This window comes from Pinus tabuliformis, chromosome 4_1 (assembly GCF_031772625.1).
Source record: "Pinus tabuliformis cultivar Carrire ecotype Pingquan chromosome 4_1, CPIR1, whole genome shotgun sequence".
Taxonomy (NCBI): domain Eukaryota; kingdom Viridiplantae; phylum Streptophyta; class Pinopsida; order Pinales; family Pinaceae; genus Pinus; species Pinus tabuliformis.
This window is the reverse complement of record NC_142303.1, coordinates 639,445,738-639,468,587: the sequence shown is the minus strand read 5'-3', so window position 1 is coordinate 639,468,587 and position 22,850 is coordinate 639,445,738. Positions and strand designations below refer to the sequence as shown.

The 22,850-nt window shown below is 38.5% G+C and overlaps 1 long non-coding RNA gene across 1 annotated transcript; it reads right to left on the bottom strand.

Annotated features, from left to right (window-relative positions):
* Window positions 1-14,535: 14,535 nt before the first annotated feature.
* Window positions 14,536-17,253, bottom strand: LOC149177676 (uncharacterized). The gene is made up of 2 exons (XR_016258130.1): window positions 15,299-17,253; window positions 14,536-15,105 (listed from the first exon to the last, which is right to left on the bottom strand). It is a non-coding gene; the product is annotated as an uncharacterized LOC149177676 (long non-coding RNA).
* Window positions 17,254-22,850: the final 5,597 nt, after the last annotated feature.

The following is a 22,850-nucleotide window of genomic DNA, read 5'->3' as shown; positions in this document are numbered from 1 at the left end:
TTAACTAAGATCCAAAATTCTACTTACACCCTTTCGCAACATATGGTGACATTTTCACTGTCATCGTGGAAGAGTAACAATTTAATGCTACTCTTTCCTAGCTAAGCTACTGCCTTATGGCGTTTCCATTGCAACATCTGGTGCAATTGCTAGTATATATGTTTTTCTTAAACACCCAAATTATATCAAATAAATCCTTTTTAGAACAATGCAACTTCTAAGTCACATGTTTCATCGAAATATAAGATTGATTTTTTTATAGGCGCTGTCTCACCATGGACTATAGCACCTGCCACGTACTCAAAGTCTCTTTTAACTATTGGTTATTTTGATGAGTTTTTATATATTTAACTAAAGTTTAAATAATGAGTATTCATATTTTTATAAATTTATAATTTAGAAAATATTTTTTTTTTTATTGGCTGAGGGAGATTTGATGGAACATAATTTTTTTGGTAAAAGTTTTTTTTTTTTCACTATGAGTTCCTAATAAATAATTTAAAAAATATATAAGAGACTAATTTTTTAAGTAGTCATTGTGTCAATAAGTTCTCTGACATTGTTATTGCTTTATTCAAAGATGTGCAGGTCACTTACATAATTGGGGCGGGTGGGTCGGGGGTAGCAACTATTATTTTCTTTTTTGGAGAAAGGGTTTGCAGAAAGTGAATGAGAAAGGGTGTGTAAGAAGTGCAAGAGAAGAGACTATATCAAGCCAAGCTTTCCTCTTGCACATTCTACATAAGGCTATTTAACACTCAAGAGAGATTTACTTACCAAGAGGAAGTTCTCAGAGAATATTACACTTTAAATTAAGATCATATTATGAATTATAGAAATGTGCTTGCATTATTGGGTGGAGGTGCGGAACAAGTAACATTGATACATTGTGCAGAGTGTTTAAAGAGTCCAAAGAGGCTAGAATTGACGAGGTTGCAGGTACATTATCTAAGCAAGGAAGGGTAGGGGGGCTAGTTGCATTATTTCATTGTACAGAGAAAGGGTGTATAGAACATGTGAGAGAAAGGGTGTGTGGGAAGTGCAGGAGCAGGGACTATATCTAGTCCAAATTTCTTCCTCCACATTCCGCCTAAGGCTAATTTAACATTGTAGGAGAAATTTACCTAGCAAGAGGAAGCACTAAAAGAATATCATGCTTTAAATTAGATCATATTATGAAATATATTAATCTTCTTATATTTTTTTGTAAAGGTGCAAAACGAGTAACATTATTATATTGTACAAAGTGCCTAAATATTATATGGATGCTTAATATAGTTGTATGTTTTCTTTGATCTATATAAATCAACTGGATAGAAAAAATTCGAAGGATATGGGGCATGTTCTTGAGTGGCCAAACTTTTTCAAGTTTTCTAGAAACATAATTAATTAATTAATATGCATATGGATAATTAATTAATACTAATAGGAGATTCTAAACAGATGGGACAAGTTGTGGAGTGGAAACACTTTCAAAGGAGGAAGTACTTGTGGAGAAATATTTGGGATACATTGAAGGAAGACTATTGAAAAAAATATATTTGTTATTGCTTGTCAGGAGTGGAACAATGGTTTTTTTATATGTAATTTTAAGAAAAATTAAGTGAATGTATTTTTTTTGGTTGAAGAATGGTTGTGTGATGGAACATAAACATTGTGTTGTAATGTTTCGTAGATTTGCATATATTTTCGTATGAGTTTATTTATACAACTTACATATCACAAAGTATATAAAATGTATAACAAAAAAAACATAGAGTTGTATAATGTAATAATAATCAAGTTCTCTTAGCAAAGTTATCATTATCTTTAACTGTATTTATTTTAATTGTTTTCATTTTCCCATATTTCATATTAAATTAATATTTCAAAGCTACTTCTACATATTTTTTCCCAATTTCTCCAACTTTTCTCTTTCCTTTGCATATTGACATAATTAAAGAAAATAACAATGTAACATTGGTATCTCTCATTTCTGTGTGTAGATTTTGGACAATTTGAGCTAAATTAAAAAGTATGACAGTCATTGTCAAATATTATTACACACATTTTTTGCTTTCTAGTGATGTTAAACAAGTATCAAGACTACATATAATCTTTATTCACTCTGCACAATGTATCAACATTATTTTCTCTGCACCTCCACACAATAATATAAGCACATTAATATAAGTTTCTCGGCACAAGGAAAGCTTGGATAATGAACTATTGACTATGGCCAAATCAAATTTATTTAGTAATACATTTTATTAATCTAAATTAGTCTTTGCAATTAGTTTAGTTGTACAGGTGTACATTTTTTTTTCTTAAAGAAAACAATAATTTAAAGAACTTCAAGACTCTATCTATATCTATTCCCTCAGCACATATATAAAATGTTTTCAAAGATTCAAATATTTATTTAGTAATTAAATATTTAACTTATCAAAGGGTAAGTTGTGAATAAACATTGTTTTTATGATCATAAGCATACGATGAAAACTGAGAACCTCTATTGTAGGAGCCTATTTCATTATGCAAATATTTCCTTATGCGGAGCTTACAATAAAATATTTCATTGTGGAGGAAGTTTCTTTTGCATAGTGAAAGCTCTGCACAAGGAAATCTTTGTGCAATGAAACAATGACTATGACCAAAATAAATTTAATTTTAGCTTTATGAAAAAATAAAATTCATTTAATGGTAATTTTTTATCATTATCACTTTCTTCATGGTGGAAGTGTGTTAATTATCCATCATTTTGTTGTGTTTTTTTATTAGTCCCTGCCTCAATATGAACTATAGAACTTGCCTTGTGGTCAAAGTCTGTTGATTAACAATTATTTTTCACTACATTTTTTGTATGTGCAGGTCGATGTCCCTTGACTATCGATCATTTATATTGATGTATAAATCATAGTTTCAGTAAAACGTTGGATATTCATATTTTCTTGTAATTTTCTTTACATTAATAAATCATCTCAATTGGCGAAGTTAGCTAGGGCTATGGATTGTTTCCCTCTTAAAGGGTTTTATCCACATAAAAATATTGGTTTGATGATCTCTCATATGGATGTGTGAGCGGTAATTGAAAGTGTTCGTCTTGTGTATTATTTCATGATTGCATTGTGATACTCCTCTTGAAATTCTCTTTGCATATTTTATGGTATTATGTCTACTTGTAAGTATTTTAGTGGCAGACATTGGTTTTTGGACCAAGACTAAAATTAAGGTTATGAAAGAAAGATGCAAATAGTTATGTGCAGTTATAAATAAAACATTGTTGTTAATTGGAAATATTATGGAAACTACATGTGACTAATTAACTACATTGCTTTCAAATAACTATTAAGTCATTGGAGTCCTAGTTAGTGAACAAATTAACGTTACAATTGTTATAGTTATAAGTTCCATTATGTCCTAAGATTCCAAGAGGAATAGCCACCACTAGAGAGGAAACATAGTTGGAGTTTAGTTCTCTTTTAGGTGGGTCGATACTTCTAACACTACTGTAGAGAAAAATTGGTTCAGGGGAGAAAAAGAAAAGAAGCTTATGTTAAAAAAAATAAAAAATTCTTAGGTACAAAAAGAAGAAGAGGGAAGCCATTAAAAAGAGGGAAGGATGTCGCTAGATTCTACATGGGGAAAGAGGAAATTAACTTGAATGTTGACAATTTATCTTGAACAAAGGGTCTGATACTTCAGGGGGGCGGGGGGTTGTTGTGTACATTTCACTGGTTGGGAGGAACATGTTTATTCCTACTTTATTTCTAGTACTAATATAAGTGAAAAGTTCTATTGTATTTGTTAATTATTATAAATGTTTTATGGAGTGTACGAACTAATGGACAATAATATATGGTTGTAAAAGGAACAAATAATAGTGTATTCAATAAATATATAATAGAAACAAATAGCTAGTACACAATAGAAATTTATAGTAGCTTTTATGAGGTTGCATGCCAAAATGAACAAGTAAAAAGTATAAATATGTTCTTGTCTTTTACTAGATGATGCAAATTTAATCTTCTCATGACATGATGAACATGGTGAGATTATTTACTAAGTAAAGGCTAACATCCTCTAGTTGAATGCTTAATGACAGTAATTTCTATTTCTATTTTTTTTTTATTTTAAGCATTGTCGATTTGAATAGAGTAACTATTTAAATTCTAAAATACTCCTAGAAATAAATTATAGAACTTGTAATGTATAATGTAATCTATGATTATCCATATGATCAAAGAATTCATAGAGGAAAATATGAGCAAGATTTAAATGAGAAATTTAGTAGAAAGGAATCACTTAGGAAGAAATTTGAGACATTAACTGTAAGGAAGCCTTTAGGGGCTAAAGTGGAGAGGTAAGAATGCAATCGAAACATTCTTTTTACATACTCTAGGTTGAAAGGTCATACAAAAATAGATTATAAAGTAAAAAAATTACAAGGAGCAAGATACATATGGAAATAACATGTTCGGATTAGTTAAGTGAAGAAAGGTACATCAACTTTGTAAATATATTTACTAATGGTTTAAAAAACCTAGATAATAAAAAAGAGTTACAAATCATTCTATAAAAGAATAACTCTAAAATGGGTCCGCCTGACTAAGACTTTGGAGTTAGTTAATACAAATTGTTTGACAAACTATTTAATAAATTCTAAAAGAAATTATTAATATAAAAGGATTAATTAAGGTTGAATATGCTAAAATAGTTTTAATAGAATAGTGATGGCCATATATGCTCGGTCTCTAACTCCATATGAGAAAACCCTACATAAAAATGGAGGAGTTAAAGAGACTTCATACCTAGAAAGGTAAATAATTTCTCTAAGGACATAATAATGTTGACATATCCATGAGATGGGTTGAAGAACTAACCCATAATATAGCAGGGAGGGAGAGAAATTGGTAGCATTAAGATATTTGTACCAAGAAGGTCATAGATTCAAATCTTACACTTGAACAATGAAACCCGACAAATATGGGTTACAAGAGGGTATGTTTTAGAATAACTTTACAATAACCCAATCTCTCTCAAAATAATAAATATCCTTCAAAACATCCTTCTATAATACCTTGAAGGTTCTACATCACTGGGGAAATCATTAGTTACTAAAATAATTACAAAAACCAAGTAATAATTAGAAGTGAATCCTTAACTCAAGACCTAATGACCAATTTATAGTTAACACCCAAGAAACCCTCGGCAACATAATAAGTACACTAATCTTTAATGAAAAATATATTACCTGATGTATGTTGTTCACAAAGCTACCAAAGAATTGGGTTGGAAGCCAAAAGATACTAAGAAGCAGAATGCCTTTTTTGGAGGATAACTCCAGACGAGTGCTACAAAGTTTTTGGACCATAGAGAAAGGGTGAATGCGATCAACGATCAAAATTTGTTCAATCGTCTAACACCACAAATCCATGGTGAACAATAGGACACGGTGGTGGGTAGGGAAATTCATTTCAAAGGGAAACGCCTTACGGCATAATTATTTTTCTCGTTTTTATTTATTATTATTATTATTATTACTATTACTAATTTAATTTTTATTTATTTATTATTTATTATTTATTATTTATTATTATTTTTTTATTTTATTTTATTTTATTTTTTTAATTTTATTTTTTTTTATTTTTTATTTTTTATTTATTTATTTATTTATATATTTATTTTTTTCTTTCTGAGTTAGTTTTCTCATTTCATTATATTTATTAATTCTAACTAACCTAAAAGCCTATTAATATTACTGTATATATTTATGCATATAATTTATTCATATATTATAAGGTCCTTTATGTAACTAATTTTCCATTTAAATACTAATTAACTTATAATTTTTAATAATACTTTTAAAATAAACACCCATTAAAATTATTTTGTACATTTTTATATATATTTTTAAGGGATTGGTCCTGAATATAACTAATTAAAATTATTAAAATAATTTTGACCCCAGTCCTAAAGTCAAACTAGTCGTTGGTCAAGTTAGCCGTTGGAGGCTCTGCTCAGACTATTTAACATGCTAAGTTGGATCTGTTTCTTCAACTTGTCCTGACGATGAACCACACTGGTTGCTTCGAAACACGTCGACAAATGGTATTTCATGTGATTTTCGCCAAAAAATCTCTCACAAATCAATAGTCATGTCAGCTTCAATAGACAAATTACTTGAAATGGTTATTCCCTTGCAATGCAACAACATTACTCAGTTTAAGTTTCTATATATAATTCCAAACATTCAATTACATTACAGCTTCAATAGTCAAATTACTTCAAATGGTTATGCCCTTGCAATGCAACAACATACTCAGTTTAAGTTTCTATATATAATTCCAAACATACTTCAAATGGTTATGCCCTTGCAACGCAACAACATACTCAGTTTAAGTTTCTATATATAATTCCAAACATACTTCAAATGGTTATGCCCTTGCAACACAACAACATACTCAGTTTAAGTTTCTATATATAATTCCAAACATTCAGTTACATTAATATCTAGGAATATACATGAGTAAACCTATTAAATTAAATTATCGTTTAAGCTATGGCAGATACTAACAAGTCCTATCTATTCTAAAGCTAAATCAAAAGAAGTGAACTTGTATGTGCTTATAATCCCTGAAAATACTTAGCAGCCTAAAGAACCTTAAAGGCTCCTATCTATTTTAAAGCTAAATCAAAAGATGCTTATAAACCCCGAAAATACTTAGCAGCCTACAGAACCTTAAAGGCTTTAGTTTAAGGAAGCAAGATGACAAATACCGAAAAGTTCTATCTATTCTAATAGATAAATAAGACAAGTGAACTTAAATACTTATAAATCCCGAAAATAATTGGTAGCCTACAAGAAATCACTAACTTCAGTTGTCAGCTGTGCTATTTCTATTTGAAACATGAAACTTCAAGGATCCCATTTAAGACACATTAGGAAGTGATGTTAACAAGCTAAAATACTTATAAACTCCAAAAATACTTGGCAGCCTACAAGAAATCACTAACTTCAGTTGCCAGCTATCCCATTCAAGACACATTAGAAAGTGATGTTAACAAGCTAAAATACTTATAAACTCCGAAAATACTCGGCAGCCTACAAGAAATCACTAACTTCAGTTGTCGGCTGTCCCATTCAAGACACATTAGAAAGTGATGTTAACAAGCTAAAATACTTATAAACTCTGAAAATACTTGGCAGCCTACAAGAAATCACTAACTTCAGTTGTCGGTTGTGCTATTTCTATTTGAAACATGAAACTTAAAGGATTTCTATTTGAAACATGAAACTTCAAGCATCCCATTCAAGACACATTAGGAAGTGATGTTAACAAGCTAAAATACTTCAGTTGTCGGCTGTGCTATTTCTATTTGAAACATGAAACTTAAAAGGATTTTTATTTGAAACATGAAACTTCAAGGATCCCATTCAAGACACATTAGGAAGTGATGTTAACAAGCTAAAATACTTTATAAACTCCGAAAATACTTGGCAGCCTACAAGAAATCACTAACTTCGGTTGTCGACCGTGCTATTTGTATTTGAAACTTGAAACTTCAAGGATCCCATTCAAGACACATTAGGAAGCCATGTTAAGAAGCTAATCATGAAACATTGCTACTGAAGTTATTGATGTTGATATGCTAATTGCACAAATTTGTATCAGAATTTTCAATCTGAAATTATTGATGTTGATATGCTAATTGCACAAATTTGTATTAGAATTTCAATCTGTATTAAAATTTCAATCTGGATGAGCAGAGGAACATTAACACACAAAGGTAATCAAATATAATCAAGGGAAAAGGTTAGGGTGGTTACACAAAAGAGAGATCAACAAATTTTCTGGTTTGTCTCATCTGTGTAATTGGATATACAATTATGGAATACATCTTCTGATGTTTAGGAATAAATAAGCCAACATGTATCTGCCAAATAGGCCAAAAGAACTTCGTAATGTAGACAATAAACCCTAAACCTCTCTTAAGCAGGCTCGCACTAAATAAAAAAATGTTTCCAATAAAAAATATTGACCCAGAATCACAAGAACAAGGACGACAAGAAAGAATTATGCTGGATCACTGAAATCTAAGATACATGAGTCATGCGTAGACAACAATCTAAGGGCATTGACAATTCTCGAAAACAGAGTCCCATTGTGATTCATAGTCATAAATACACGCCACAATAATATTATCCTGCCACACAATCATTTCTCGAAGCATAAATCAGACATGAAAATGTGACACTTGGACGTTGGAATGACAAGGCTGCTGCTTTCATAATAAAGATACAAATATTTGGTGAAATATCTGTTACTCTGACTCCCCAAAAGGGTGATGGCTTAAACTTGAGCACTTTTCAGGAGCCCATCAGCACCATATTACCCAGCATGATCAAGTGCTATATTCATATCTTAACTTCTTAATACATCTGCAAAACCATAACCTGAAATTACTAGGCCTGCAACGATATTTATTCGAAGTTGTGCTGGCTTGAATCTTGGCCTAAAATCAGGTCTCCAATTAGCGTCAAAGAACATTACTGATCCAGGTGGATATTGGTGGCCACCTGCCAAGTCCACCTGGACCCCCACCATTGTTTCTCTCAGCATTTTCAGTTTCCTTAATTGTAGCACAACTTACTATTTTTAGCAGTTTTTTGGGTCCTGAACTTCTGGAGCCGTTTTGAGGCCCTAAACGGCGTTTTTTGGGAAATGTTGCCCTTTCGAAAGTGGTAGTGCTCGGATAGATCTTTCTAACGAGCTATTGTACGCGTCAAACGGAGATCGTATGCCAAAGTTACGACCCCGGGAAGTTGATGTACCAATTTACCCAAACGGGGCCCACAGTTTGGCGTTTCATCTCCTAGGGTTAGGTTTTGGAGTGTTAAGGGTTTTCCATTGTTTCTCAACAATAAATAGGCCTTCGAGCCTCATTGTAACACAGTTCAGAGGCATGTAGCCACCACATCTATTCTCAGAGATAAGCTACCATCGCCCTAGCTAGTTTATTTCCATTTCTGGTTGTAAGCATATTTCAATATTTTCCATTAATGAAATGAAGTATTATTTCCGTTGCATCTTTGTGTATATGGTTATCTCTGTAGTTTGTTGCGTTCCTATTTAAATCCGAATTAGTGGTATCAAAGCGGTCTGCTTTTTCTCTGTTTTTCTTTGCATGTCCCCAACAAGGTCGGGATATAAGGAGTTAGGGCTTGAACTGGTTGAACCTTTGCAAGACCAGCCTCGTAAATCCCGACGACCTCCCATGGCGGATGAGAAGAAATACGAGGGGGCAGGAGATCCCATCAAAATTTTGCTCGAAGAAGCTCTCGAGCGACAACGGAACGCGATGATGGACAGCTTTGCCCAGATCCTTCAGCGGCTACCCAGAAGTGACGCATCGGCTTCCAGCAGCTACTCTGGAAACGCCACACCCTTTAAGGTACAAGTCAATTTTGAAATCCCCATATTCGAGGGTCATATAGACGCAGATGCCGTAGATAAATGGTTAAATCTGCTAGAGGGTTATTTTTCTGTTCATGAATTTTCGAGTCGGGAAAAGATTGTTTTCGCTCTTCTCAAAGTAGCCCCCCACGTCAAGGACTGGTGGGAAACCTACTGCGAGCAGAAGGATGAAAGTACTGGCTCACTATTTTTAGCCGCACCCACCTGGAATTCATTCCGGGATGCCATCAAGGAGAAGTACTACAGGATGAATACATAAAGTGGACCATGCTGCGGCAGGGAAGGGACCAAGACGTGCTGGAGTTCACCAATCTTTTTCATACCCTTCGCACAAAGTTGGGTATCAAGGATTCGGAGCAACATTTGATACTCAAATACCGTGGCTGCCTGCACAAGTACATCCAGGAAGAAATACAATTCTTGAACATCTCCTCGCTCGGCGCAGCATATCAATATGCCGTCAAGGTCGAGTAGAAGTTTAAACAAAAGAAGCGAGACTTTGGATCTGCGAATCCAAAGCAGGGGAAAGGTGCCCCTAAACCACAGAACAAAGGACAAAGCCAAGGCGGGACAGCCCAAGACAACCCGCCGAAGCTGCAAGCAAAGAACAGCACCGCGAAGCCGAAAAAGGACAATGGAAAATGGTGTGAGTTCCATAAGAGCTCCACTCACAACACAAGTGAGTGTCGGGCCAAGCAGTCACTAGTGGCTGAGCTAAAGGTTTCAGAATCAGATGCATGTTCTGACTCTGAGTCAGAACCCGATAAGGGGAATGAAAAAGGAAAGCAGATCATTGATGCGGATCCCAACGCCATTGTTACTACCGCCAAGATCCAGAAAAATGAACCCGAAGATCCAGAGGAGGAGGAGCGTCTCTTCCACTCCCGGATGTGGGTAAAGGGCTCCCCGATACAGTTCATTGTTGATAGCGGGAGTCAAAAGAACCTCATTTCGGCAGAGGTCGTGAAGCGGTTGGGCTTACCGACCACAGCACATCCACAACCATACACCATTGGGTGGCTTCACCAAGGACGAGATCTTCGCGTGAGCCAGCAGTGTCGCCTTCCATACAACATCAAGCCCTTCACGGATGAGGTATTATGTGACATTGCTCCCCTTGAAGTTTGTGATGTATTATTAGGACAGCCATACTTGTGGAAGCGACATGCTGTGTATGAATCAAGGCCCCGTGCTGTTATTATTACATTGGGAAATAAGTTGTACAGGATACGAGAGGTAGCACCACCTACCGCCATCTCTTTGATTACTGCAAAACAATGCAGTAAGATCATTTCCAACACCAGGAAATTTGTTTTCCTAATGATACGCCCTCAAGGAAAGAAGAATACGGTGGTCGCGGCCTCCAGACGGGGTCCCTCTGCACGACAACTACAAATGGACAAGGTTGTGGAGGAGTACGAGGACATCTTCACCTCCCCTGCAGGGGTTCCTCTGCACTGTCAGGTCAAGCACTCCATCGATCTGACCCCAGGTGCGCCACTACCCAATCGACCAATTTATCGGCGCTCCGTTCTGGAGAACAATGAAATCAAGAGGCAGATTCAGGAGCTCCTGCAGAAAGGTCACATCCGTCCGAGTTCATCGCCTTGTGGGAGCCCGATCGTGTTGGTACAGAAGAAGGATGGGATGTGGAGACTCTGTATTGACTATCGGGCGCTGAACAAGATCACTGTCTGTAATAGGTACCCGATCACGCGGATCGATGACCTCTTGGACCAACTAAAGGGGGCGAAATATTTCAGCAAGATCGACCTGAAGTCAGGATATCACCAGGTACCAATCGAACCCTCTGATGTGTGGAAGACTGCCTTCAAATCCAAGGAGGGCCTTTTCGAATGGTTGGTTATGCCTTTCGGATTGACGAATGCTCCTGCAACCTTCATGAGGCTAATGGATGACATCTTGCGGCCATTCACCAACTCCTTTGTAGTAGTATACTTGGATGACATTCTGATCTTCAGCCAGAGTTGGGAAGAGCACCTCCACCACATCCGACAGGTTCTCCAAACAATGTGGCAACACAAGCTATGTGCCAATTTGGAGAAATGCACTTTTGGCATGACCCAGGTTCAGTATCTGGGATACATCATTAATGAACAGGGGGTGCATGTCGATCCAGCCAAGATCCAAGTCATTCAGGATTGGCCCTCTCCAACCACTCTAACAGGGCTCCGCAGCTTTCTAGGTCTTGCCAAGTTCTACCGCAGGTTCGTGTTGGGGTTTTCTCATATTACTTGGCCCTTGAGTCAAGTCACCAAGGGAGGGGCGAAATCAAAGTTCTTTTGGTCTGAATCTCAACAGAAGGCATTCATGGAGTTGAAGGATCGCCTCTGCACAACACCAGTGCTCGCGTTACCTGATTTACAACAACCATTTGAGGTCGAGACAGATGCCTCTGACTATGCTATTGGGGTAGTCCTTACTCAACATGGACATCCAGTGGCATATCACAGTGAAACACTTTCAGACACAGTCCGGAAGTACCCCACTTATGATAAAGAGATGTATTCCATTGTACAGGCCTACCGACAATGGAAGCATTACATTTTGGGGAAGGAAACGGTCATCCACACAGACCACCGACCCCTGCAGTTCATACAGACCCAAGGGAAATTGCAGAATGATCGCCATCAGAAGTGGTCTACAAACCTGCAACAGTTCCACTTGAATATCAAGTATAAGAAGGGCAGCACCAATAATGTTGCAGATTGCCTCAGTCGACCACCGATCATGGCGTTAACCACCGTGCTCAACTCTTGTGGGCACGAGACTTCTGATTGGCCACTTCTCTACAAAAGCGACCCAGAATTCGGCCACACATACCAGACACTCTTGGAGGGTCGGCATGTTCCAGATTTTCACCTCGAGGATGCCCTTTTATGCCACCTGGGTCACCTTTGTGTTCCTTCAAGCGAGCGTGCCAAGATGATTTGGGAAGCACACTACAGTCGGGCTGCTGGGCATTTCGGGGTCGAGAAAACAGTGGCAGTACTGCAAAATTATTTCTATTGGTCGAATCTTCGACAGGATGTTGGGAAGTACATAAGATCATGTACTGCCTGTGCCATTGCCAAACCAACCATTAAGAAGCACGGCCTCTATACCCCGTTGCCTACCCCTAGTCGACCTTGGGAATCCATCTCCATGGATTACATGTCAGGCCTTCCTTCCACTAAGCATGGAAATGACTGTGTTTTTGTGGTCGTCGAGAGGTTCTCAAAGATGGCCATTATGGTGGCCTGCAAGAAGAATATCACAACAGAAGCCACTGCTAAACTCTTCTTTGAACGAGTGTGGGTGCACTTTGGGATCCCACAGTCTATCATCTCAGATCGGTACAGTCGGTTTCTCAACACATTTTGGTCCAGTCTCTGGTCAATGCTGGACACTAAACTCATGAAGTCCACAGCCTTCCATCCTCAAACTGATGGCTAGACAGAGGTTGTCAATAGGATGATTGTGCACATTTTGCGCATGTATAACTCAAAGCATCCACGCACATGGGACGAGAGCCCCCCCTATGTTCAACACAGCTACAATCGAGCTCTTCACAGCTCCACTGGCCATAGCCCTTTTCAGGTGGGTTTGGGATTCCAGCCACTATGCCCCATTGATGTGGCCATGCCACTTGCAGCTACTCACATAAATTCAGCTCATGTCCAGTCCGAAACAGATAAGGCCGCCAGCTTCATTGAGAGCATCCAACATATTCGCCAGCAGGTCCATCACATTCTTGAGAAATCAAATGCCAAGTACAAGCAGCGACATGATCAACATCGGGTGCCACACAAGTTTCAGGTGGGCGACAAAGTCTGGTTGCATTTGCAAAAGGAACGCCTTACTGGAGCCTATCGGAAATTGAGACCACTCCGATATGGTCCTTACACCATTACTAAGGCTATGGGAGAAAATGAATTTGAGCTCAGCATTCCCCCATTCCTTGGCCTACACCCAGTGTTCAATGTGGACCGCCTTCGGCCATACTTTCCACCATTGCTAGACACATCCGACATTGCAGAACAACTCAAACCCATAGAATTAAATCCAGATTGCATGGAACAAGCTGCAACTGATCGGATCATGGACACACAGATCAAGAACACTCGCCAACAGAATATCCATCTGTATCGAGTTGTTAAAGCAGGCCAACTCCTTCAGCAGGGCAAGTGGCTCACCAGGGAACAAGTGCAGCAAAAGTTTCCTCATCTCATGGAAGATCTCAATGCAATGGGGACCATTGCTTCCTAAGGGGGGAGGAATGATCCAGGTGGATATTGGTGGCCACCTGCCAAGTCCACCTGGACCCCCACCATTATTTCTCTCAGCATTTTCAGTTTCCTTAATTGTAGCACAACTTACTATTTTTAGCAGTTTTTTGGGTCCTGAACTTCTGGAGCCGTTTTTTGGGTCCAACCCAAAGTGGTAGTGCTCGGATAGATCTTTCTAACGAGCTATTGTACGCGTCAAACGGAGATCGTATGCCAAAGTTACGACCCCGGGAAGTTGATGTACCAATTTACCCAAACGGGGCCCACAGTTTGGCGTTTCATCTCCTAGGGTTAGGTTTTGGAATGTTAAGGGTTTTCCATTATTTCTCAACAATAAATAGGCCTTCGAGCCTCATTGTAACACAGTTCAGAGGCATGTAGCCACCACATCTCTTCTCAGAGATAAGCTACCATCGCCCTAGCTAGTTTATTTCCATTTCTGGTTGTAAGCATATTTCAGTGTTTTCCTTTAATGAAATGAAGTATTATTTCCGCTGCATCTTTGTGTATATGGTTATCTCTGTAGTTTGTTGCGTTCCTGTTTAAATCCGGATCAATTACAAGGAAAGGAAATTTGCAAAGAGGTTTCCCAAGCTTCATGCTACGGAATTCAACTAACCTGCTCCCCAATCAAATCAAGGCCAACAAGGAGGAAAGAAATCCCTTCAAACAGTGAAAAGTAAAAATGAATTCCTTGAGCAGATAATAATCTCCTCGCAGAGGTTAAAAGAAGAAAAGATAAAGCCATTTTTTCTAATAAAGCCGATTGGCTAAGCTAAAGCCAACTCTTTCTAATAAAGCCGATTGGCTTTCCTTTTAAAGGGTTGTTTCTGTTGTTGGGGTTGTTTCTGCTGTTGTTCACTCAATTTGTTGAGTACATCAAGGGCCGACTCTGAAGCAACCCGATGATACTTTGGGTATTCTAATTGAGGACATGATTCCTTCTCCATAAAAGCAACTGAATCAGCTTCAGATGATCTGCCCAACTTTTTGGTCACCACCCATTCACAAGCACTGCCAAGTTGAAAGGGCCCAGAGATCATGGAATTGAATTTTTTGTCACCACCCATTCACAAGCGCTGCCAAGTTGAAAGGGCCCAGAGATCATGGCATTGAATTTTGTTACAGACATTGTGTTTTCAAAGAGAAGATATGGAACAATGAAAGGGGACGATCTCGGCGCAGGAAGTATAGCAGGCATATAGCATATGACCCAAGATGGCAATTGAGCTTATGGCAAAAACATAGTCATTGGAAGGATGATGCAAAAAAGAGTGAATGAATAAATAGAAAGGAGGAATGAGCTTTCGCAGCAACACGAAAAGGAATATTAAGTTCACCTTCTTCGAGAAACCAATCTGCAGACACAACAAAAAAGAGCAAAGAGTTGCGAATAAGAAACAAAGAGGAGAGGAAAACTCATTCAGCGATTAAAATCAAAATAAACAACTTACAACTTCACCGCATAAATATCCATTAAAGCATATTGCAAAAAACATCTCCTTAATGTTTTAGTTTTCCTTAAAGCATGTATTATGGACTAAAAACAACCTCCTTAGAACGGATTATGTCTGGTGGACACTAACGGAATAACTGCATTTGACCCCAAGTTGTCATCTCCAATAACCTTCTCACCGAAGCAGGCTGTGCTGCAATGTCGCCCAAGAGCCAACTCCAGAGAACAAGAAGCTGGATACCACTGCTAACAACTACTCCAATATCTTCATCCTCCTTGGCAGAATAAGAAAGCTGGCTATAAAAGAACTGCTAACGACTACTCCAATATCTTCACCCACCTTGGCAGAATAAACCTGGCAGTAAAAGACATTTGGGATCGAGTCTGGCGAAGATAAATAAGTATGGAAAATAGTATTTTGAGATAAACACTGACATGACATGCTCTGGATTTGCACTGGAACGCTCAAATGACCTTCGGCTATTTTAGTTGAAATCGATAATCAGCATGCCTCTTCTGTCATAGTTCGAATCCCATATTAACTATTGGATAAAAGGCTGAAAGACTCGTGGAATCGATAATCAGCATGACTCTTCTGTCATAGTTCGAATCCCATATTAACTATTGGATGAAAGGCTGAAAGACTCATGGAATTGATGACAGCTGGTGTTTGAAATGCTATTCCCATATGGTAGAAGATAATCACTACCTGTGTGACTTGGTGCACTCCCTTTTATCATTCCCATATGGTAGAAGATAATCACTACCTGTGTGACTTGGTGCACTCCCTTTTATCATTTTGTATTGCATCAGATAATAATTGGATATACAAATATGGAATACATCTTCTGATGTTTAGGAATAAATAAGCCTACATGTATCTGCCAAATAGGCCAAAAGAACTTCGTAATGTAGACAATAAACCCTAAACCTCTCTTAAGCAGGCTCGCACTAAATAAAAAAATGTTTCCAATAAAAAATATTGACCCAGAATCACAAGAATAAGGCAGACAAGAAAGAATTATGCTGGATCACTGAAATCTAAGATACATCAGTCATGCGTAGGCAACAATCTATGGGCATTGACAATTCTCGAAAACAGAGTCCCATTGTGATTCATAGTCATAAATACACGCCACAATAATATTATCCTGCCACACAATCATTTCTCGAAGCATAAATCAGACATGAAAATGTGACACTTGGACATTGGAATGACAAGGCTGCTGCTTTCATAATAAAGATACAAATATTTGGTGAAATATCTGTTACTCTGACTCCCCAAAAGGGTGATGGCTTAAACTTGAGCTCTTTTCAGGAGCCCATCAGCACCATATTACCCAGCATGATCAAGTGCTATATTCGTATCTTAACTTCTTAATACATCTGCAAAACCATAACCTGAAATTACTAGGCCTGCAACGATATTTATTCGAAGTTGTGCTGGCTTGAATCTTGGCCTAAAATCAGGTCTCCAGTTAGTGTCAAAGAACATTACAAGGAAAGGCAATTTGTAAAGAGGTTGCCCAAGCTTCATGCTGCGGAATTCAACTAACCTGCTCCCCAATCAAATCAAGGCCAACAAGGAGGAAAGAAATCCCTTCAAACAGTGAAAAGTAAAAATGAATTCCTTGAGCAGACAATAATCTCCTAGCAGAGGTTAAGAGAAGAAAAGATAAAGCCATTTTTTTCTAATAAAGCCGATTGGCTTTCCTTTTAAAGGGTTGTTTCTGCTGTTGTTCGCTCAATTTGTTGAGTACATCAAGGGCCGACTCTGAAACAACCCGATGATACTTTGGGTATTCTAATTAAGGACATGATTCCTTCTCCATAAAAGCAACTAAATCAGCTTCAGATGATCTGCCCAACATTTTGGTCACCGCCCATTCACAAGCACTGCCAAGTTGAAAGGGCCCAGAGATCATGGAATTGAATTTTTTGTCACCACCCATTCACAAGCACTACCAAGTTGAAAGGGCCCAGAGATCATGGCATTGAATTTTGTTACAGACATTGTGTTTTCAAAGAGAAGATATGGAACAATGAAAGGGGATGAAGAGCCCTACCCTAGGGTCTGCTAACAGATCTAATTTCTTCTGAAATTAAATACGATAAGAGGTGATAACTTACCTACTTACACGGATTTTAAACAAATAAAATTTTATCATTTAAATTATAATCAACATAAATTAAGGTGCATATTTCATTCTAATTAACTTTACCAAAGTAGTCTATGGAGGAATACCTGTACCGGTGGCTGATGGAGATACCTTTGTCCTGTTGCTCCTGCTGAATGCTCCTCTTGACGGACCCAACCAGATTTACCTCCCAGCCAACTAGGAAATAATCCCTAGCCCAGGAAACCTCCACAGGTTCCCTAGCCCTCCGAGCCCAAGTCCAGCCAGATGTAGCGTGTGTGTCCAAATGAAAGATCCAGACCAAGATAACAATACTTCCCTCCTCTCAACAACCCAAGAAACCTCCACAGGTTCCTAAGGTCTCCAAAAACACAACAAGTCCAAACAATCACAACCAAACCCCACAATCATAAGCAAGACCCCAAACTCCCCCCTTTTTCTTCCTTCCCCCTTCCCTTTTTATACCCTCCTTCCCTTCTCCATCTCAACCACCTCTCATTAATGTCATTAACTTCTCATCCATCCTTACAGATGGCTTCTCTTCTCCCAAGTAAGCTATGAGTACATTTGGAAATGTGAGATGAATATAAAATTGAGAATTTAATGGGAAAGGATCATGTCTTCTCCCAAGTAAATGTGAGGGTACAATGGGGAATGTGAGATGTAATTACATGGAGAGGACCATGTCTTCTCCTTAGTAAATGTGAGGGTACATTGGGGAATGTAAAATGAATATATATATATATTGATAATAAGTTGGAGAGGACTACGTCTTCTCCCAAGTAAATGTGAGGGTACATTGGGGAATGTGAGATGTAATTACATATATTTTTGAAATAATGGAAGGAGACCATATCCTACCTAATATTCAATTTGAGAAGGTAAGTGGGGAATTTGAATAATGGAAATCATGAATTTTATATTAGACCAATATTTCTCAATATTTTCAGATAATGTAAACATTAACAAAATTTGTAGGATAAGATTTAAGTGGGGCATTACATACACCCCTCCTTCAGAAAACTTCGTCCCGAAGTTAGAATGAAAAGATGCAAGGAGTTTGAAAGCATAGCAACCGGAGAGAGTTATAGCAATAAAATCGGATAAGTCCGACAATGACATTTCTTCCCATCAAGAGTCTCCAACTGATCTATATCCTCCTATCCACCCTAGCCTACTTTTGTTCCCACCCTATCCGTCCTCTGTTGCTTTATCAGTGGCAACGGCCATACTAACCACTGATAAAACTGACATGGTGGGAGTGTCGAATACATCGACCTAACTTCCCCAGCAGGCAACTGGCAATCGTCATCACACGTCTAGGGGAGCGTGTCCACCACTGCCCTCCCACGATTCCAGGTTTCGGAGGATACACGGTGGGAAATGCCTCCACTCCTCCTGCAGAACTAGGGTCAATACCCTAATACAGACCACACTATAGAGCTGGTTGGACTTGTCATCGAATAATCCAATCAGGTCGTCTTGCCACCTGTCATTTGCATTTTTCTCGTGTCGTAAGAGTGCATATCAAGTAGATACCAAATGAAGTAAAATAATGTACATTATACCTTCCTCATGAGATGTCTCATCCTTCCCTCTTGGCTATCACATAGTTTTTTTTCCCCTGTGGGTTAGTTCTCATTCATGCATTTATATAACAACAAGACATATAATCATCACATTACTAAGTCTAGTATCCATGTGTCAATCAAGGAATTCCTGCTAAGTCATTCATTTAAGTAAATCATATCCACTTGAGCTATATATGAACCAAAATAATTCTGATAAGTTACGCACTAGATAGTCCATCACTAAGTGAGTCATACATGTAGTCCATACATCAACCATTTCTATCATTAATATCAAGTCTATCAACTGATTCATATAAGTAGTTTTATGTCTCAACCAAATGCATCAATATTACATAATGTTCATAAATAAATAACATGGAAATAGGATCTTAACATAGGTAGCTATCTAAGTCAAAATAGGCATCACAGATGCTCAAAAAGTGAGGGGTAGTCACGACGCATAGTCTCTGCATCCTCCCAGGTAGCAGATCCTGGGCTATACTTGTCCCACTGGACCTTAACTTGGTCCACTGTGCGACGTCTGAGCTGTTGAACCCTATGGTCCAATATGCGTAATGGTTCTACCATTACGGTTCCCATGTCTGAGACCTGCAAGTCCTTCCAATCCAGTTTGTGAGATTCATCAGAAACATAATGTCGTAAAACAGATACATGAAAAACATCATGAGTTTTATGCAAATGGGGCGGCAGTACAAGACAATAGGCAACTGGTCCAATCTTCTCTTTGATCCTAAAAGGTCCTATGAACCGAGGTGACAATTTCGTGCCCTTCCCAAACCGGATGGTGCTTTTGTTGGGCCGGATACGAATAAAAACTTGGTCCCCTACTTCATAACTACAATCAATCCTATGTGAATTAGCATAACTCTTCTGTCTATCCTATGCTTCCTTTAACCTTTGCCGAACCTGCTTTACCTGTTCCTCCATTTCTTGAACTAATTTCGGGCCAACTATCACTCGATCCTCCAACTTTTCCCAACTCAACGGCGTCCTGCAAGGTCTTCCATATAGAGCTTGATAAGGAGGCATCCTGATTGAACTATGATAACTGTTATTATATGCAAACTCTACCAATGGTAAGTACCTTTCCCACTGAGTCTGATTATCCATGACGTACATCCTAAGCATGCCCTCCAGAACCTAAATTTACTCTTTCGGTCTACCCATTTGTTTCTGGATGATATGCAATGCTTAGGTTTAACTGAGTTCCCAGTGCTGACTACAAACTTGTCCAAAACCTAGATGTAAATCGGGAGTCTCTATCAGAAATGATCTTTGTGGGCAATCCGCGCAGTCAGATAACTTCATTGACAAACACTGCGCCACATCCGTAACATCGTAAGTGTCCCTTACTGGGATAAAATGGGCACTTTTGGTCAATTTATCAACTATAACCAATATAGCATTGTGCCTCTTGGAAGTGAATGGAAAACCCACCACAAAATCCATGGAAATTACTTCCCATTTAGATGTAGGGATGTCATGAGGTTGTAGGAGTCCTGCTGGATGGCAATGATCAGCCTTCACTTGTTGACATTCAAGACATTTGGCGACAAACTGGACTATGTCATGCTTCATGCCTACCCAAAAGAAGAGTTTCCTTGCGTCTGCGTACATCTTCTTTACCCCAGGATGTGCACAATAGAGTGCTCTATGAGACTCTCCGAGGATGGTTTCTCTTATACCCCCTTCCTTAGGTACATACTTTCTCCCTTGGAATCTCAATAGCCCATCTGGTTCAAGGACATATCCTTCAAAACTTGGTTCTATTTGCTTCCCATTTTGGATAGCTGAGATGACTTTTAAATACCAACTATCTTCAAAGAGTTTCTCCAATATTTTCTCCCTTAAATTTACCTTTAAGGCTACTAGGGAGAAAGTTCGTGGCCTCCTGCTTAGTGCATCCGCCAATACATTCTCCTTTCCCTTGATGTATGAGATTTCAAAATCATACTCACTCATGAATTCGCTCCATCGCCTTTGTCTGGCCTTCAAATCCCTTTGAGTGAAGAGATGCTTTAGGCTTTGATGATCTGTTCTTAACTCAAATCTTCTCCCAATGAGGTAGTGTCTCCATAGCTTCAAGGCTAACATCACTGCTGCCAATTCTAAGTCGTGGGTAGCATATAACTCTTCATGCTTCTTCAATTTTCTAGAAGCGTAAGCTATTACCCCGCCTTCTTGCATCAATACTACACCCAATCCCTGTGCCGAAGCATCGGTGCAGACAGTGAAGTCTTTTCTCATGTCTGGTACTTGAAGGATCAGTGCACTAGTCAGTAACCTCTTTAGCTCTGTGAATGCAGTGCCACATTCATTTGTCCATTCATACCTAACCCCCTTTCGTTGTAATGTGGTGATGGGTTTTGTAATCCTTGAAAACCCTTCCACAAACCTGCGATAATACCCAGCTAGCCCCATAAAACTACGTACCTCATGGGCATTTTTTGGTACTGGTCAATCCATTATGGCCTTCACCTTCTCCGGGTCAGCTGAAATCCCTTCTCCTGAAATGATGTGCCCAAGGTAATGGACTTTCTTCTGAAAGAAGGAACAGTTTGAAAATTTCCCATACAATTGATTTTCCCTTAAACAAGTCAATACTACCCTTAGGTGCTTTTCGTGCTCCTTTTCATTCTTGGAATATATAAGAATGCCATCAAGGAAGACTTGCACGAATTGGTCCAAATATTTTCTGAACACACCATTCATGAGGCTCATGAATACTGTTGGTGCATTAGTTAAACTGAATGGAACAACTACGAACTCATAGTGCCCAAACCGAGTTCGAAATGCAGTTTTTGAAATGTCTTCCTCCTTTATCCTCAATTAGTGGTACCCAGATCGTAGATCAATTTTTGAGAAGACCGCTGCCCCCTTCATTTGATCAAATAAGTCATCTATTCGAGGTATTGGGTACCTATTCTTTATCATCGCTATGTTTAAGTCTCTATAATCTATGCATAGCCGCAAGGAACCATCCTTCTTCTTGACAAAAATTACTGGTGCACCCCAAGGGGAAATACTAGGTCTGATCAGTCCTAAGTCTAAGAGCGCCTTTAACTGCATCTGTAACTCACAAAGCTCTGGAGTTGTCATCCTATAGGGTGTCTTAGATATTGGTTCTACACCTGGTTTCAGATCAATGGTGAAATCAATCTCTCTTATAGGAGGTAATCCAGGCAATTCCTCTGGAAAAACATCCTTGAATTCTGCCAAAACTGGATGTTGATCCAGGGAAGGTCCCTTCTGGTCACTTACAGTCTTGACCAAATACAATTTGCAACCTTGTCTGAGACAACGTTTTACCTTCATCATGGATATGAATCGTAGGGACACTCCCCTCTTGATTCCACAAATCTCAATTGGCCTACCTTCATCATCTAAACAGATCACCTTCTTCTTGAAACAGTCTACTAAAGCTCGATGAGCTTCTAGCCAGTCCATTCCAACAATTACATCATACGTTCCCAATTCTGTGACGTATGCCTTCAACTTAGTCATACACACCCCGAGGTTTACCTGACATTGGTCAACACTAGGCCCTACTGCTTGTTTTATTCCAGAAGCCATCTCAACTTGTTTAAAGTCATCGTGCTCATAGGCTGCCAACCCACATTTTTCTAATGCAACTGGTGAAATGAAACTATCTGTAGCACCAGAGTCAAACAAAATTTTAACTTTTACTTTGTTTATCATACCTGAGGTTTCCACCACGGCAGACTGGTGTTCAACTTGTTGATTGTCAACTGCTGCATAGATTTGGTGGTGGCTACCTGCTTTCCCCATTGGTTCTTTTCCCTCTCTTTTGTTGTTACCGGTTCGAAACTCAGGGCAGTCTCGTTGGTAATGAGGTCCTCCGCATCCCCAATAAGTGATGCGTGGTGGACCTTGAACCGAATGTTGTGGAGTTCTTT